Source organism: Anolis sagrei, chromosome 1, assembly GCF_037176765.1.
Source record: "Anolis sagrei isolate rAnoSag1 chromosome 1, rAnoSag1.mat, whole genome shotgun sequence".
In the NCBI taxonomy this organism is placed as follows: Eukaryota; Metazoa; Chordata; class Lepidosauria; order Squamata; family Dactyloidae; genus Anolis; species Anolis sagrei.
Genome location: NC_090021.1, coordinates 82,795,049 through 82,812,822, shown reverse-complemented (window position 1 = coordinate 82,812,822; position 17,774 = coordinate 82,795,049).

Here is a 17,774-nt window from a genome sequence, read left to right as displayed (position 1 = left end):
CCAAGAACATCTGATGGATCACATGTTACCCGCCTTTATTTCAAGCATGACTGCTCTTCTACAGGTCTTGAGCACTATATGTCCTGTCATTTCCACTTTGTGGGGCAGGGGAGGCAAGGTGTGGACTTTATGCTCACACTTCTTCTGTTACATTAAAGCAAACAACACATAGACTTGCAACTTCAAAATGTCGCTTTGCTTTCACTTCAACCTGAAGAAACAAGTGAGTTTTGAAAACTTAGATTCAGATTGCCTTGGATATTGAAGAGGCACAAATCCAGGGTAAAAGGAAGGAACATACCAAGAAGAAGATGCATCAAACAAACCCTTCTTGGGACCATTTTGAAAGAATATGTGGATACAGCTGTCTTGAGTCCCCTTCGGGGTTGAGAAGGGTGGGGTATAAATATGGTAAATAAATACAGAATAGATCTCTACACTCACTTATGGACCCACCACCAAGACTATCTCTTGGAAGACAATCATACTTGACCATGAGTGATCCCCTATAACTGGCAAACCTTTTAGAGACTGTGACCAAACCGAGGGTAAGAGAGAGTTGGGCACTTGAAGGGCAAGCAGGGGAGGTGAGTGGGGGGGGAGTAGGGAGTGAGCAAGGGGGTTAGTGGCAGGGGCAAGCCTAGGAGTGAGTGGAGGGGGACAAGTGAGAGGGCAGGGGATGAGTGAGTGAATGAGCAAGAGAGCAGGGGCAGGCAAGTGAGCAAGCAAGCAGGAGGCAGGCGGGGAGCAAGTGAACAAGCAGGCAGGTGAGTAAGTGGGCAAATGGGGGGCAAAGGGCTTATTCCACCTGTGTGAAATTCTTCATCCAGTAGAGGAATTTTGCTGATGAAATGGAAGAGGCAGCTGTGGTCACCTGTTCCCCTTTTCTATGCAATCCCTTGAAAGACTTCTTCATAGGGCTTGAGGTTCTTCAAAAGTACACTTGACCCTTGGCATGCAAAGGTTCTTATTAAGGAATGAAACCATCTGCAGCATTAAAATATTTTTTTAAAAATAAAACTCAAAAGCAAAGCTTGATTTTGTCATTTTGCATAAGTGATATCATTTTACTATGCGATTGCATATAATCAGACTTGAGCATCTATGGATGTTACTGTAGCTAAATTCAAGCAGATATTAAAGACCCGTTGTAGTGTGGAAGATATCACAGAAGATTTCAGGGAGAAGGGGAAATTGATAGATCACCTCCTCACCTTTTGCAGTAGTCAAAATATTCTGAGCACATTTCTACTTAGGGAGTGTTCTGGTTGGCAGAAAAGCTGTCTCCAATTCAGTCACTGGAGATATGCTGTCAATTAGTAGCAGTGCAAAGGAGATCTGCAGCTGTTTATTAATTGCTCTCAATTTACTGGTGTGTGTGTTCCAACTAATTTTTAAAAAGAAGATAACTGTAGCAGAAGATTTTTATTGCCTATTAGTTTCAGTAACATACATTGGACACGCCAAAATTTGAAACACATTTGTCTTTAAACATTTGGCTCGTTTAACTTCCTGTTTATTGTTGACTATAACTTAAAGTGACAGCGCTTCAAAATCTGATTCCCTCAAACGTTTACTGCTGCCAGACACATCAACACAAAGTCAAAAGTTCATGGTTATTTTCCATCTGTGGTTCTCACATATTAGTATCATTCTTATTTTGCTGAACATTTGTTTTCTGGAGCATGACATTTAATATGACAACTTTAATGCTTGTCAATTAATGCTTTCGTAAATGGAAGACTGTCTAAATCGTAAGATTAAGGAGTGTCTGTGGAATTCAGAAGTTGCTGAGTCAAACAGTATGCTTGTTCCATATTGTCTAAGACTTGAACAAACTCCATTTGATTTGATTGTGCAAAGTCAACCCCTTGGTGTGATGCAAAAGAGTGCTAATATTGCCATGTTTATCTCCCATTAAAGACACTAAATGCAATTATGATAGATGTGTCTTACTAGGGTGGGCAAATTATAGCCCTCCGAATGTTGTTCTACAACTCCCATCTACCCTAGCCAGCAAAGCCAATAAAATGAATGGCTCGAGAGCAGTACGTGTGAAAAAGATCTTGGAGTCCTCATGGACAACAAGTTAAATATGAGCCAACAATGTGATGTGGCAGCAAAGAAAAGCCAATGGAATTTTGGCCTGCATCAATAGGAGTATAGTGTCTAGATCCAGGGAAGTAATGCTACCCCTCCATTCTGCCTTGGCTAGACCTCACATGGAATATTGTGTCCAATTCTGGACACCACAATTGAAGGGAGATGTTGACAAGCTGGAATGTGTCCAGAGGAGGGAAACTAAACTGATCAAGAGTCTGAACAAGCCCGATGAGGAGCAGCTTAAAGAGCTGTGCATGTTTAGCCTAAAGAAGAGAAGGCTGAGAGGAGACATGGTATCCATGTATAATTATGTGAAAGGACATCATAGGGAGAAGGGAGCAAGCTTGTTTTCTGCTGACCAGGAGACTAGGACGCAGAACAATGGCTCCAAACTACAAGAAAGGAGATTGCATCTGAACATCAGGAAGAACTTCATGACTGTGGGAGCCATTCAGCAGTGGAACTCTCTGCCCCGGAGTTTGGTGGAGGCTCCTTCTTTGGAGGCTTTTAAACAGAGGCTGGATGGTCCTCTGTTGGGGGTGCTTTGAATGCAATTTTCCTGCTTCTTGGCTGGGGGTTGGACTGGGTGGCCCATGAGGTCTTTTCCAACTGTGTGATTCTATGATTCTATGATGAGGAGACTGCAGCCACAGCAGGGCCACTGCTTGTCCATATCTGGCATAAAGTCTCCAGTGAGTTTATGAGACTAGGAACAGACAACAGTGATCACTTGGAATTTGCTCCTTATTTTCTTAAATGGCTAACTGGAGATGGACTGTGATTCACATAAATCATTTTAGAAACCAGGGGCCCATCTAGACTTTAGAATTATAGTGCTATTGTTATCAAAAAAAATTAACCCCCTTCCTCTAATAATAATAACTATACATGTATAACATATTTTTAGATCTTGGGTGGGCCCCAGCCAAGCTCATCCCGAGCCCAAACCCAAACATTCTAAAAGGATGGATCTAATCATTTACCAGGCCAGAGAAGACAATCGCCCCAGACCTCTTATAGAGATTTACATTGACAAAACATTTTAGGCTTCTCCTATGTCTTGATTCAGGTTTGTGCTTTATTAATAAACAGAGAAGGGAGAAGAATCACATATATACACAAAAACTGGGATACAGCCATAGGTATGCCCACAAATTCCCATTGAAATATATACTGTTATTTTCACAGTGATGTGGAAGATTATGATTGTGAGAATGTCAAACATTAGCAGTGAGTAGAACAGTGGAAGGAAAAAAAAATCACTGCTCTCACACAATATCAAACCCTTTCACAAATGTGTACAATAATCCCACAACCAGATTCCACACAGGTTGCGATCAAAGTGGAAATACTAACCAACTGTGTTTTGAAAACAAGGACTACAAGGTTTTGGCTTTTAGTGAAGGTAAGATCTTACCAATGGTGCTTTACCTTGAGGAAAGATATCTTTACCCATGAAACAAATAAATAACAAATTCATATTTACAGCATTACAAGCTGATAGCTAGAAAAGAGTCGTCCCAAAAGTCTTTACAGGGGAGCTGAGAATTAAAGAATAACACATGTTAGACTACACAAATCAGAATTTGTAATGGGTAACAATACAGATGTATTCAGCTAAGACAATGTTTTGGTTACATGCTGTTACTGTTTATTGACGCTTGTTAAAATAAAAACACCATTTTGTATAAACCAAGGAAAAGCAGTTCTCATTCTCTCTCTCTCTCTCTTATTGTTGTGCTGTTGTTCATTCGTTCAGTCGTCTCCGACTCTTTGTGACCTCATGGACCAGCCCACGCCAGAGCTCCCTGTCAGCCGTTACCACCCCCAGCTCCTTCAAGGTCAGTCCAGTCACTTCAAGGATGCCATCCATCCATCTTGCCCTTGGTCGGCCCCTCTTCCTTTTGCCTTCCACTTTCCCCAGCATAATTGTCTTCTCTAGGCTTTCCTGTCTCCTCATGATGTGGCCAAAGTACTTCAACTTTGTCTCTAGGATCTTTCCCTCCAGTGAGCAGTCGGGCTTTATTTCCTGGAGGATGGACTGGTTGGATCTTCTTGCAGTCCAAGGCACTCTCAGAACTTTCCTCCAACACCACAGCTCAAAAGCATCAATCTTCCTTCGCTCAGCCTTCCCTAAGGTCCAGCTCTCACATCCGTAGGTTACTACAGGGAATACCGTGGCTTTGACTAGGCGGATCTTTGTTGCCAGTCTGATGTCTCTACTCTTTACTATTTTATCGAGACTGGACATTGCTCTCCTCCCAAGAAATAAGCGTCTCCTGATTTCCTGGCCACAGTCTGCATCTGCAGTAATCTTTGCACCTAGAAATACAAAGTCTGTCATGGCCTCCATGGTTTCTCCCTCTATTTTCCAGTTGTCAATCATTCTTGTTGCCATAATCTTGGTTTTTTTGACGTTTAGCTGCAACCCGGCTTTTGCGCTTTCTTCTTTCACCTTGAATAGAAGGCTCCTCAGCTCCTCCTCGCTTTTGGCCATCAGAGTGGTGTCATCTGCATATCTGAGGTTGTTAATGTTTCTTCCAGCAATTTTCACCCCAGCTTTGCATTCATCAAGCCCCGCACATCGCATGATGTGTTCTGCATACAAGTTAAAAAGGTTGGGTGAGAGGATGCAGCCTTGCCGTATGCCTTTCCCAATCTTGAACCAGTCTGTTGTTCCGTGGTCAGTTCTGACTGTTGCTACTTGGTCCTTGTACAGATTCCTCAGGAGAGAGACAAGGTGGCTTGGTATGCCCATCCCACTAAGAACTTGCCACAATTTATTATGATCCACACAGTCAAAGGCTTTAGAATAGTCAATGAAGCAGAAGTAGATGTTTTTTCTGAAACTCCCTGCCTTTCTCCATTATCCAGCGGATATTGGCAATCTGGTCTCTCGTTCCTCTGCCTTTTCTAAACCCAGCTTGAACATCTGGCAACTCTCGCTCCATGTATTGCTGGAGTCTTCCTTGCAGGATCTTGAGCATTACCTTACTGGCATGAGAAATAAGGGCCACTGTATGGAAGTTTGAGCAGTCTTTCGCATTTCCCTTTTTTGGTATTGGGATATAGGTTGATTTTTTCCAGTCTGATGGCCATTCTTGTGATTTCCATATTTGCTGGCATATGGCATGCATCACCTTGACAGCATCATCTTTTAAGATTTTAAACAGTTCAGCTGGGATCCCGTCGTCTCCTGCTGCCTTGTTGTTAGCAATGCTTCTTAAGGCCCATTCAACCTCACTCCTCAGGATGTCTAGTTCTAATTCATTCACCACACCGTCAAAACTATCCTCAATATTATTATCCTTCCTATACTGATCTGCTGTATAGTCTCGCCACCTTCTCTTGATCTCTTCAGCTTCTGTTAGGTCCCTGCCATCTTTGTTTCTTATCGTACCAATTTTTGCCTGAAATTTACCTCCAATGTTTCTAATTTTCTGGAAGAGGTCTCTTGTCCTTCCTATTCTGTTGTCTTCTTCCACTTCCATGCATTGCTTATTTAAAAATAGTTCCTTATCTCTTCTGGCTAACCTCTGGAATTGCGCATTTAACTGGGCATATCTCCCCTTATCACTGTTTCCTTTTGCTTTCCTCCTTTCTTGGGCTACTTCCAGTGTCTCAGCAGACAACCATTTTGCCTTCTTGGTTTTCTTTTTCTTTGGAACGTACTTTGTTGCCGTCTCCTGAACAATGTCACGGACTTCTGTCCATAGTTCTTCTGGGACTCTGTTTACTAAATCTAGTCCTTCAAATCTGTTCTTCACTTCCACTGTATATTCGCTAGGAATGTTAGTGAGATCATATCTAACTGGTCTGTGTATCCGTGTATTTTCCCTGATTTCTTTAGTTTTATTCTAAATTGGGCAATAAGAAGTTCGTGATCTGAGCTACAGTCAGCCCCAGGTCTTGTTTTCACCAACTGGATGGATGTCCGCCACCTTTGGCTGCAAAGGATGTAGTCAATCTGATTTCGGTGTTGACCATCTGGTGAGGTCCATGTGTAAAGCCGTCTTTTAGGTTGTTGAAAGAGAGTATTCGTTATACACAGCGAGTTTTCCTGGCAAAATTCTATCAGCCTGCGTCCCGCTTCATTTTGTTCTCCCAGACCATGCTTGCCTGTGATCCCTGTTGTCATTTGACTTCCCACCTTGGCATTCCAGTCTCCTGTAATGAAAATAATGTCTCTTTTTGGTGTATTATCCAGTAGGTCCTGCAGATCCTCATAGAACTGATCTACTTCTGCTTCTTCAGCAGCTGTGGTTGGGGCGTATATTTGGATCACTGTAATGTTGAAAGGCTTTCCTTGCACTCGAATTGAGATCATTCTGTCATTTTTTGGGTTGTATCCAAGCACCGCTTTAGCGAATCTCTTATTAATTATGAAGGCTACTCTATTTCTTCGATGTTCCTCTTGTCCGCAGTAGTAGATCTGGTGGTCATCTGATGTGAAGTGGCCCATTCCAGTCCATTTCAGTTCGCTGACCCCCAGAATGTCTATCTTTAGTCTTGACATCTCACCAATAACAACATCCAATTTGCCCTGGCTCATAGATCTTACATTCCAGGTTCCTATGGTGTGTTGATCTTTAGAGCATCGAATTCGTCGTTCACCTCCAGTACTGTCGGCCGCTAGCCTTCCTTTCGGCTTTGAGCTAGCTGCGTCATCACATCTGGGGCTAGTTGAACTTATCCTCTGCTCCTCCCCAGTAGCATTTTGGCCATCTTGTGACCTGGGAGTCCCATCTTCCAATGGCATACCGACATATCTCTGGTTGTACTGGTCCATTTAGTTTTCTTGGCAAGGATACTGGAGTGGTTTGCCATTGCCTTCCCCAGGGATCACGCTTGGTCTGACCTCTCTGCCACAACCGTCCCGTCTTGGGTGGCCCTTCACGGTTTCGCTCATGACATCATTGAGGTGCTCAAGCTCCAGCGCCCCGACAAGGCGGTGATCCTTTGCTGGAGTCTCTCTTATTATGATTGCTAAAAAGATGTAGCGATGCCAGGTTTATTTAACATGTGTAGCTATCACTTAAAAAAAGAGACCCATATTCATTTTAGGAGAAAGCAACCCTTCTATTAGCAGAAACTCTACAGTGTTTCAGACAAGGGACATGATCGTGGATTGTGGTACAAAATGTCAATTCATTTACAGGCTTAACACATTGCCCTACAACCTATCTTTTTCAGTTACTGACTGATGGAGAGCAATGTAGTGAAGAAGCATCCACCTAGACCAATGGTTCCCAACTTTTGTTTTTGACCAGGAACCACTCTCCAACATTAGTACCAAAAGAGGGTTACAAATCAGTTTTTGGTCACCTTTAGATTTGGTTTGGGATGCTGATTCAGAAGATTGCATTGGATAGACCACATCAGCTCTGTTTCTGATACAGAACATATGCCATGGTCACCAGCAGGGAAGGAGTGGCAAGTACTGTGAAAGGGGCAGAAATAAAATAAATAAAATAAAGAGGAAGGAAACACAGGGACCAGATTTTAGTCCTCATAGCCCAGTGGTGGTCTGTGGCCCACAAACTAAGAACCCCTGGCCTAGACCCTATGGGAACAGGCATCCTCAGGGACTCCTCTACGGAAGTCCTGGGCTCTTATTTGAATGCTGTACATCCACCTATAAGAACATAACTGGTTCTTTGCCTCTGCATACCCCACTCCACCCCCAATGCACACAACCGCCCAGTAATTGTTATGTGAGGGAGCTGTTTGAGAGTTTGATCATCTCATGGTTGCTGAGTGAGTTGAACAGATATATGTTGGACTTACTGCTTCAAAATTCATTCACAAGATGTCAATATTCAAAAATGTTAGGCAATATCCTTTCTCTCGCTTTTGTCTCAATGACAATTTTTAAAATAAAACACATCACCACAACAGCATACCCACACATTTTGCATTTCTCTTACAATTCACACACTGCTCATTTGTGGGTGTAAATGTCTGCCCATTGGCATTTTACTACATGGATCTGATGAAGTAGACCCAGTGTACAAAGACTTATGTTATAACATCTTTTTCTCAGGTAGCCTCAGTGCTACAAAGTCCTCCTGTAACAGGATCCCAGCAAGCAATTCTTCCCATCCCAGACTTACTAGAAAATGCCAGAGACTGAACCAGGTTGTCCTAAATACAAAGCATGTGATGTAGCACTCAGCTGCAGCATTTCCTCTTGCAATGTACTCAATGGTCCATTGTGTAAGGAATCAATGGCCAGCTCTCCCTATATTTGACAATTTTAGAACAGATAAGAGGAACCTCTGGCCTTCAAGGTCTACATGCATACATAAATACACTAATCTGATCTCTTTCTTCGATAGAGTTACAAGCTGGATAGATGCGGGGAATGCCGTGGATGTAGCGTACCTGGATTTCAGTAAGGCCTTCGACAAGGTCCCCCATGACCTTCTGGCAAGGAAACTAGTCCAATGTGGGCTAGGCAAAACTACGGTGAGGTGGATCTGTAATTGGTTAAGTGGACGAACACAGAGAGTGCTCACTAATGCTTCCTCCTCATCTTGGAAAGAAGTGACAAGTGGAGTGCCGCAGGGTTCCGTCCTGGGCCCGGTCCTGTTCAACATCTTTATTAATGACTTAGATGAAGGGCTAGAAGGCATGATCATCAAGTTTGCAGACGACACCAAATTGGGAGGGATAGCCAATAGTCCAGAGGACAGGAGCAGAATTCAAAACGATCTTGACAGATTAGAGAGATGGGCCAAAACTAACAAAATGAAGTTCAACAGTGACAAATGCAAGATACTCCACTTTGGCAGAAAAAATGAAATGCAAAGATACAGAATGGGGGACGCCTGGCTCGAGAGCAGTACGTGTGAAAAAGATCTTGGAGTCCTCGTGGACAACAAGTTAAACATGAGCCAACAATGTGATGTGGCGGCAAAAAAAGCCAATGGGATTTTGGCCTGCATCAATAGGAGCATAGTGTCTAGATCTAAGGAAGTAATGCTACCCCTCTATTCTGCTTTAGTTAGACCACATCTGGAATATTGTGTCCAATTCTGGGCACCACAATTCAAGAGAGATATTGACAAGCTGGAATGTGTCCAGAGGAGGGCGACTAAAATGATCAAGGGTCTGGAGAACAAGCCCTATGAGGAGCGGCTTAGGGAACTGGGCATGTTTAGCCTGAAGAAGAGAAGGCTGAGAGGAGATATGATAGCCATGTATAAATATGTGAGAGGAAGCCACAGGGAGGAGGGAGCAAGCTTGTTTTCTGCTTCCTTGGAGACTAGGACGCGGAACAATGGCTTCAAACTACAAGAGAGGAGATTCCATCTGAACATTAGGAAGAACTTCCTGACTGTGAGAGCCGTTCAGCAGTGGAACTCTCTGCCCCGGAGTGTGGTGGAGGCTCCTTCTTTGGAAGCTTTTAAGCAGAGGCTGGATGGCCATTTGTCAGGGGTGATTTGAATGCAATATTCCTGCTTCTTGGCAGGGGGTTGGACTGGATGGCCCTTGAGGTCTCTTCCAACTCTTTGATTCTATGATTCTATGATTCTATGATTCTATGAATGGGTAGAAAATGGCAATATCACACATGCCAGACAAGGAGGCCAGGGTAACTACCAACAACTAATTTTCCCACCCTCCAACCATCCCATCCTGATCCCAATTGCTGTACAAAACACAGACTGCAAAAGTGCAGAGTAAAAAGGCTTTGTAAGAAAATAAAAATAAAAATCATATTAAAGCCCTGCAGCATCTACAGTACTTTCACTTCAAAACCAGAGGCATGTAGTGTGTTCAAACAAACAGGATTCAAAGTGAGGTAAGAACAAATTATTTTGCCAGTGTGGGTCCAGCCTGAGGTAGCTGGAGCTGAATATATCACATAAACCTGCTGTTCCACTATCATTGATAGCTAATAAAAATGAATTGAGCACCTTCGATATTGCACCTCCTCACCAATCATGTAATTGCACAGATCTGTCCATTTGTGGTCCTATGATTGTACTTTCGTATAACATCACCTTCCCACACTACTGCTGTTCTATTTTTTAAATGGTTTTATTTTAGAGCAATTTTGCAATTCCAATTTTGAAAAACAAAAAAATAAATATTATTATAAAATATAAAATAAACAGGAAAGGATCAGCTTGGGAAATAAAAATTGGGTTGAAATGAATAGAATTATACTCCTGACATCACCTTGCTGCTGGCATACCAGCAAGAAGCAGAAGTGCTAGGAGATAAGAGAATCACAGGAAGAAGTCACTACCAGTTTGCCAGCCTCAAGTGATAAAGTCCAATGTCAAAAGTTTAGCCACTGTAGATTTCTTTTCTGCTTGGTATAATTAAAACCAGTGCAGTGGAAACTATGAAGAAACCATCCACACTAACAGATTAAATTGCTGAGTAGCCTTCAGATAAGCATTTGGCTGTTCTGCAAAGGCGTTTGGGAAGCTACAAGCTATAAAAATGCAGAAAAATCACAACTTCTCTCACTGTCAACCTTCTTCCTTTACTTGGAAATCACCCCTTGAAGATGGTATCTATCTTCAAATCTTGCCTGAGTCACGATTGCTTCATTTTGCCTCCCTTTCCACACTTTCTGCTAGCAGTTCATCCTCCCCCAAACCCATCTTTTCTCATTACACCTCTATCATCACTTTTTTCCGTGTCAATTTTACTGACACCAAGTTTTGTAATAGCTGTCATAAAAAGTTCTTCACCTAGTCTAAATCCAGCTTTTGCTTCACTTCATAACTCACTGTGCACACATACATATGGGTAGTTGAACAACAGGTGAGCTGTTTACCTTTCTATTTTTTATACATTGATTCTTGATATCATTTTTTAAAAATATGTCAATAATAAGGCTGAGCAGGACCGCAGCAGAAATGAAAAGAATACACAGTGGAACAACTGCAAGAGCTTTTTTGTCAAGTGCTTCCAACCTTTTCTATTTGTTACCTCCTGTGAGAGGAAATAATAACAGTGGTGTTAGTATGTTTTCCCTCATTGGTGAGATGTTAGGGTGAACAGAAAAGCATGGATTCCAATTTGCAAGCTGCTGAAAAGATGGGATGGCAAAGGATTATTCAGGACTGTCTCTGCCACATTGTGCCAGTTGGAGGGCATTCAATGTCCTCTGATTTGATTTGCTTTAACATACCTGTGTTCAACCCTTTCAACCACTACAGGGTCCTAATGCATGTTTTCTCACATTTGTACATTTCTTCTTCACACCATTATTTTTTTAATGAGAAGAATACATAGTATTGATTTTTTTAAATCTTTCCATTCTGTTCTAACTCATCACTGCAATGTAATATCATTTTGGTTTATTTTCTTTTACGGTTGAAAGAAGAGAGGAGAAGAGGAGCAAGAAATTTGCCCTTCCTAGTAGGCTGAAGCAAAAGAAAACGGCTGCAACCTTTCCTTCCTTGTGTGTTGTTCTTTATTAATAACTTTTGCCATCTTGGCCACATTCTGGTCTTGAATTGTTGTGAAAGGCTTTCATGGCTGGAATCACTGGGTTGATGTGAGTTTTCCAGGCTGTATGGCCATGTTCAAGAAGCATTCTCTCATGACATTTCGCCCACATCTATGGCAGGCATCCTCAGAGGTTGTGAGGTCTGTTGGAAACTAGGCAAGTGGGGTTCTGTTGTTGCTTGTTTCATGGGTTCATCTGTGAAAAATTAAAGGGCATTCCACTGTCTTTATGGCACTTATGCTTCTCTAAGAATCTTTCTCACTTTGGCAGTCACACCACCCCTTCATGTTCAAGAGTTTCTGCAGTTCTCAGCTGTCTGGGTGATGGCAGCTAGAGACATTTCCAGATTGAAGAGAATGCTTTGTAGAAGAACTTTGCTGGAAGAATTCCTAATGCACCTCTGAGAAAATAAAGGGAAGAGAATCAAGTTTTTGTTTTATGCAGAGGCTTTACCTATTAATTTTCTTAACAAATATAATTAAGAAACAAACATGTACAAAGGCAGGATTCCAGGGCCTGCTGTTCTTGGCTATGAAAAGAACTGAAATTAGATTTTATATATATCACAAAACCACGAAAGGTGACGTATGAGTTGCACAGAGGTAAAACTGATAAGGCTTTTTAGTTGCTGCAAGGCCTCCAATTGGTAATTTAGATTGAAATTCACCATCTCCTCTATCCATGTTCATATTAGCTGTAATTTGAGCATATCTGCAGCAAAACCAAATACAGTTCAGTTTCCAAGGGGACATCATCCCTTACAAATATCACAATAATCACTAGGACAAAAAAATCACTAATGTTCCTTTAGAGAAAAAGAAATCAAATATCAAACATGCAGTCTAGAACCGATGCTATAGCTAATAAACAAGTTATGCTTTGCCAACTTTGCGTGATTTGGAAACGATGATCTTGAAAGCTGTTTTGGAGTCTTTCATGATTTAAAAGTGAGTAAGATTAGCAAAATCTGTTGTTGGACGGTGCCTTTGTTTCCAGCTTATAGAGATCCTTGTGCAACTCTATCATGAGGTTTTCATGGCAAGATTTGTTCAAAGCAGTCTTTGTCTTACCCTTCCTCTGAGTCTGAGAGAGTGTGACTTGCCTTGTGAGTTTCCATACCCAAACTGGGATTTGAACCCAGAATCCTAGTCCAACACCCAGACCAGTGCCACATGCTGGCTTTTAATAAAACTAGATACCATTTAACTTCGTAATCCTTTCCTTTGCTGTTAGAGTGAAGCTTAATTTTAGGATTTGGCTGTGTCTTCTACTGCAATCCTACACATTGATTCAGAAATAGATCCTATAAAGCTTAATAATGCTTGTGTGGGGTGGGGGCTCAAATCATCTGTCCATCCCATGAATTCAATAGGGTGTTGAATACCGATAGGTACGACTATTGCCCTCCTCTGAAGTATAGCCTATACTAATGCTACTCACAGTGGCAATCCCTGGACCACTGCCAGTCCCATAGCCATTGGACTGGAAAAATAAACGCAATTATAGCCAGTAGGTATAATAGCAATTATAGCCAGTAGGCATAATATAGTGCCAATATCAGACACATTGGGGTGGGGGGGAGAGAACTGTTCTTATTCCCATAAGCATTGAAAAGCATTGACTTACAATATTTGGTATTCCTGGGTGATTCCCATCCAAGTACTAACCAGGTCTGGCCCTGATTATCTTCTAGGATACTGCAGAATTTAATACCTTCAGGGTGTTTATACCTTTAAATAACAAACTACAAGGGAAATGGATATAGGATTACGGCCCAAATTCTATAAGGAATTTATAGTTCTTTATAAACGAGCTCATTTGTTCAAGCCTGAACATTTACAGGGATAGGAGAGACTGGCTATTTTCTTTTAACAGCACAGTAAAATAGCTATTGAGCACAGATAGTATTATTGTGGTTTATACTACATGTCTCAATTTATTTTTCAGATTATTTCTAGTGCCACCAAGTGGCAAACAAAAGCAGTGTTATTTAAAATTATGATAGTAACTAGTAATATATGTATAATATGCAATTTAAATACCTTAAAACTACAATACAACGTGGTTCTAACATTATTTACTGTGCTATGATGGATTTTTATTTTTTTTTTGGTGTGTGAGTGTCAGGAGCGACTTGAGAGTCGCAAGTCACTTCTGGTATGAGAGAGTTGGCCATCTGCAAGGATGTTGCCCAGGAGACAGCTGAATGTTTGATGTTTTATCATCCTTGTGGGAGACTTCTCTCATATCCTCACATGTGGAGCTGGAGCTGACAGAGGGAGCTCAACCCTCTCTCCTCAGATTCAAACCGCTGACCTGTCAGTCAGCAGCCTTGCCTGCACAAGGATTTAACCCATTGGACCACTGGGGTCTTCTATGATGGATATAAAAATAGTCAATGTGTACTTTTGACAAATGAATAAACCAACAAAACAGGGAATTAAAGTAGTCTAAGGACGATCATCAGAAGATCATTGAATGGGTATTTAAAAATATTTTCAACATTTCCACATAGGGTTTCGCATGTCCCATCACACAAATCCCATTTAGTCAGATATCTATGTATTCCCACCAGGAAACTATATGGTTCTCATCGTTTTTGGAGCAAGGTAGTAATTGGCTCCACCTATCTCCGGGCACATTAAAAGAGTCATCTTTCCCGTGAGATGGGCAATCCATCCCCATGCATGGTACTGTTTGATTTTCATAGTGATGTGTAAAATGTTGGTGTGTCCCTAATCTTCACATCTGCTATTTCCAATTCATTGGGAAAACATCGAATGGATTGGGAGGAGACAGGCACTACCCATCTGATGAGGTAGAAAGCGTGTTCAGTCTTTGAAATCAGGAACGAGTGCATCACATGTGATGGAGATGTTTTGCCTCTTGTCTTCTTTCAAGACAGCTTGCATATTGAACACCAGTGTATGACGCACTTTCCCCGTTTCCATGGGATGAAGTCCTAAGACATTATATACATCGTATATACTCATGTATAAGTCAATGAGAGATTTGAGGATCAAAACTATGGATTTTGATATAACCTGTGGATAAGTAGAAGGTCTTTCCATGGAGAGGGAAAACATCAATACTGCCTGAGGAGGGCAGCGACTCCACACCCAGGCATTCAAAAAAGCCAGAGGCAGCACCATGGAGAGAGAGTAGTGGGGGTTGGTGCTTTTCTAGGGATGGACTAAGTTCTTGCCTTTCATCACTCTAATCAAGAGAAGGGGGGTGATCCCTTTTTTCATAGGCATTAAAATATAGTACAGAGAGTCCCCAACTTACAAACAAGATAGGTTCTGTAGGTTTGTTGTTAAGTTGAATTTGTTTGTAAGTCGGAATGAGTACATTTAAAAAAGAAAACCTGTCCCAGAGTTGGCTGAGAAGGAATGCAAGAAAGCCTGTCAACAAGCCCCCTCCCTTCCTCCTTCCTCCTCAGCCAATGTTGGGGCAAGGGGCAAGAGAGACCAGCCAGAAGGCAAGATTCCTTAGCCAAGGCTGGAGAATAGGGGCAAAGGAGTCTGTTACCAGCTTCCTTCATCAGCCTTCTTCACCTTGGCTGTGGAGGGACAGCTTGCTTTAACATCCCCCAGCTGGCTGCCTCTGTTCATATTTACGAGTTGTTTGTCAGTCAAATGTTTGTAAGTCAGGGACTGTCAGTACTCAAATTGACCTGTGGAGAAATCTACTCAAATTTTTGGGGATTGCAAATGGGCCTTACCACTACCTCTGCTACTGCTGTCCTATGCCATTTTTAATAGTGACATGAGCAATGTGCACTTTTTTGTTTTCTGAGTGGAGTCCTGGAACCAATGCCCCGTGGATACTGAAGGCCCATTGTATTTAGTAGTTTTAAGTTTTTCTAAGATGGGGTTCGATAAGGGCCATTTTTCATTCCTGTACCAACACATTTCAATATGCTCAAAATCACACGATGTCACTCACCATTGTTATCTTGAGCCTTTCTTTCTTTCTTTCTTTCTTTCTTTCTTTCTTTCTTTCTTTCTTTCTTTCTTTCATCTGTTTTGCAGAAGTTTAAAGATGTGACCTTAGGGAAGCAAACTGTACTTTGTGGAATTTGAAAGATTTAGGTGGTGAGGAGGTAAAAGAAAATCACACAACTCCAATCATTCCAACAAAATTTAAATTAGGGGAATCTGGTGGGTTTAAAGAGCTTCTGGTATGTCCCATAGGCTGCCCTTAGGGGTCCGAAGGACCCGATGCTCTAAAGGTTTAAACATAGCAATGGATTTTTTTCATTGTATGTTTGTTGGTCTTTGCCACACCCACTACACCTTGCAGTTGTTTGTTGTCAGTTTTCTAGCCTGAATTTTAAATGACACACCTCAAGCTCTGCAATGTTCTTGGGGTACTGGGAGCCTTATATCACTCACCATTGCAGCAGTATCACATTTTGATCCCTCATCCTTCTTATGGTTCTACCCAGTTTGCACTACAATTTGTCATGTGTGTATGTATGCGAGTGTGTGTGTGTGTGTGTTTGCAGGAAGGGTTTTCCTTGTTTTCTGCAGGTCCTATGATTTTAGAGCACTGAACCATGGCAGCTAGAGTGGCATCAAGCTGCATTAATTCTACAGTGTAGCTGAACTCTGAACAGAGTAGATCTTGCTAAAGCAGGTTATGAACAGTCTAGTCTGGAGGAATTTAGCAAAAAGCTTGTATTATTTATTATTCTTGTAATATGAAAGGACAGGTGTTGAGACTTATGGATTACTGTACATTTTATGCAGTGGTCTAAATGCTTCAGCTTGAAATGAAAAATGAGGTGAAAGTGTATCTGATTAGGTACTAGATTAGGTACTAGAGGTTTTCAAAGTTGGAGGGAATATATGGAGGGAATTGACTGCTAGCAGAAGCCGTAGTTACAGTTGCTAAGGAGAACAGGACCATTATCAGTATTGAAACTGGGTATTCTTTTATTTATACTAATAGGGCATTAGAAACAAGGTTGTCCAGACTGGGGAAAAAAACTTTACGATTCGGCAGGGGTTGTACCCATCAGTGTTGGGAATTTTTTTTCAATAGTCAAATGATATGCCTCTTATTTTGGTTGATTTGAGTTGGATTTCCAAGATGAGATAAGTCTTTTTAAACCCAGGCTAGGAGATTTGTTTTTCCTTTCTCAAAGAAAATTGCAGATCATATATAGTTTACACATTGGCTGCGATCCTGCAACAGTAGACATAAATGTGGTATATTAGCTACATCTTTGTAGACAATAAAAAACAACAGCAGCAGCAATATTTGTTTTTTATCCATCTCTCTCTGTGGGTTCAAGTGAGGCACAACAACAAATAACATCAGTTAAAAGAACATATAAAGCCTGTATTAAAATCCATCATAAATACTTTAAAACCATAATTTAAAAGCAATCTGTATAAAATGTCTGGAAGAGGCTGGTCTTTACTGCTGATTTCAGGTCAGTGTCTTATGTTTATAATTTCTTCTGGCAGGTCCTTCCACAACCTGGGTTAGCCAAAGAAAATGTCAATTGGACAACAATTAGTCCTTTTTTCTTTTTTGAATGACTGAAGTAGATGTCTCTCAGAGGACCTGAGCATTTTGGGCAGATTATAAGGGAAAAGGTCGTCCTGTAGCTGACCTAGACCTATAAATTCAAAATTATTCTGACCAAGCCTGGTCTAGAGCATATTTTGAAAGCCTACTCAGCACCAATGGAGGCAGAAGAAATCATTCATTGTTGTCACCATCGCATCTGCAAGACTATCACATACTGGCCCTCAAGGAGAAAATTTTGACCATTCAACAGCCCACTGTGAAGAATTTGCACAGCACTTTGCAGATAATCTCGCACAGATTTTTACATCATTTTTTAACTACAAAAATATATAGTGGGACAATAAATGACATATTCTGATGAGGAAATTCAATTCAAATGGAATTCTTGAAAAATAGTTCCATTTTAAAAACAGATTTTGGGGACCAAGAGGATTCCAACAGGCAACACTTTCAAAAACATGCCATAATAATAATAATAATAATAATAATAATAATAATAATAATAATTTTCTAGGCTGCCCTCTCCCCCCCCCCCCCCCCAAGACTCAGGGTGGTTTACAATGCCTCAAATAAGTACAAACACATAAAAATCATACAGAATAATGCACAGCACCACAATGAACTTACAACAAAGAATTAAGCATTGAAATGC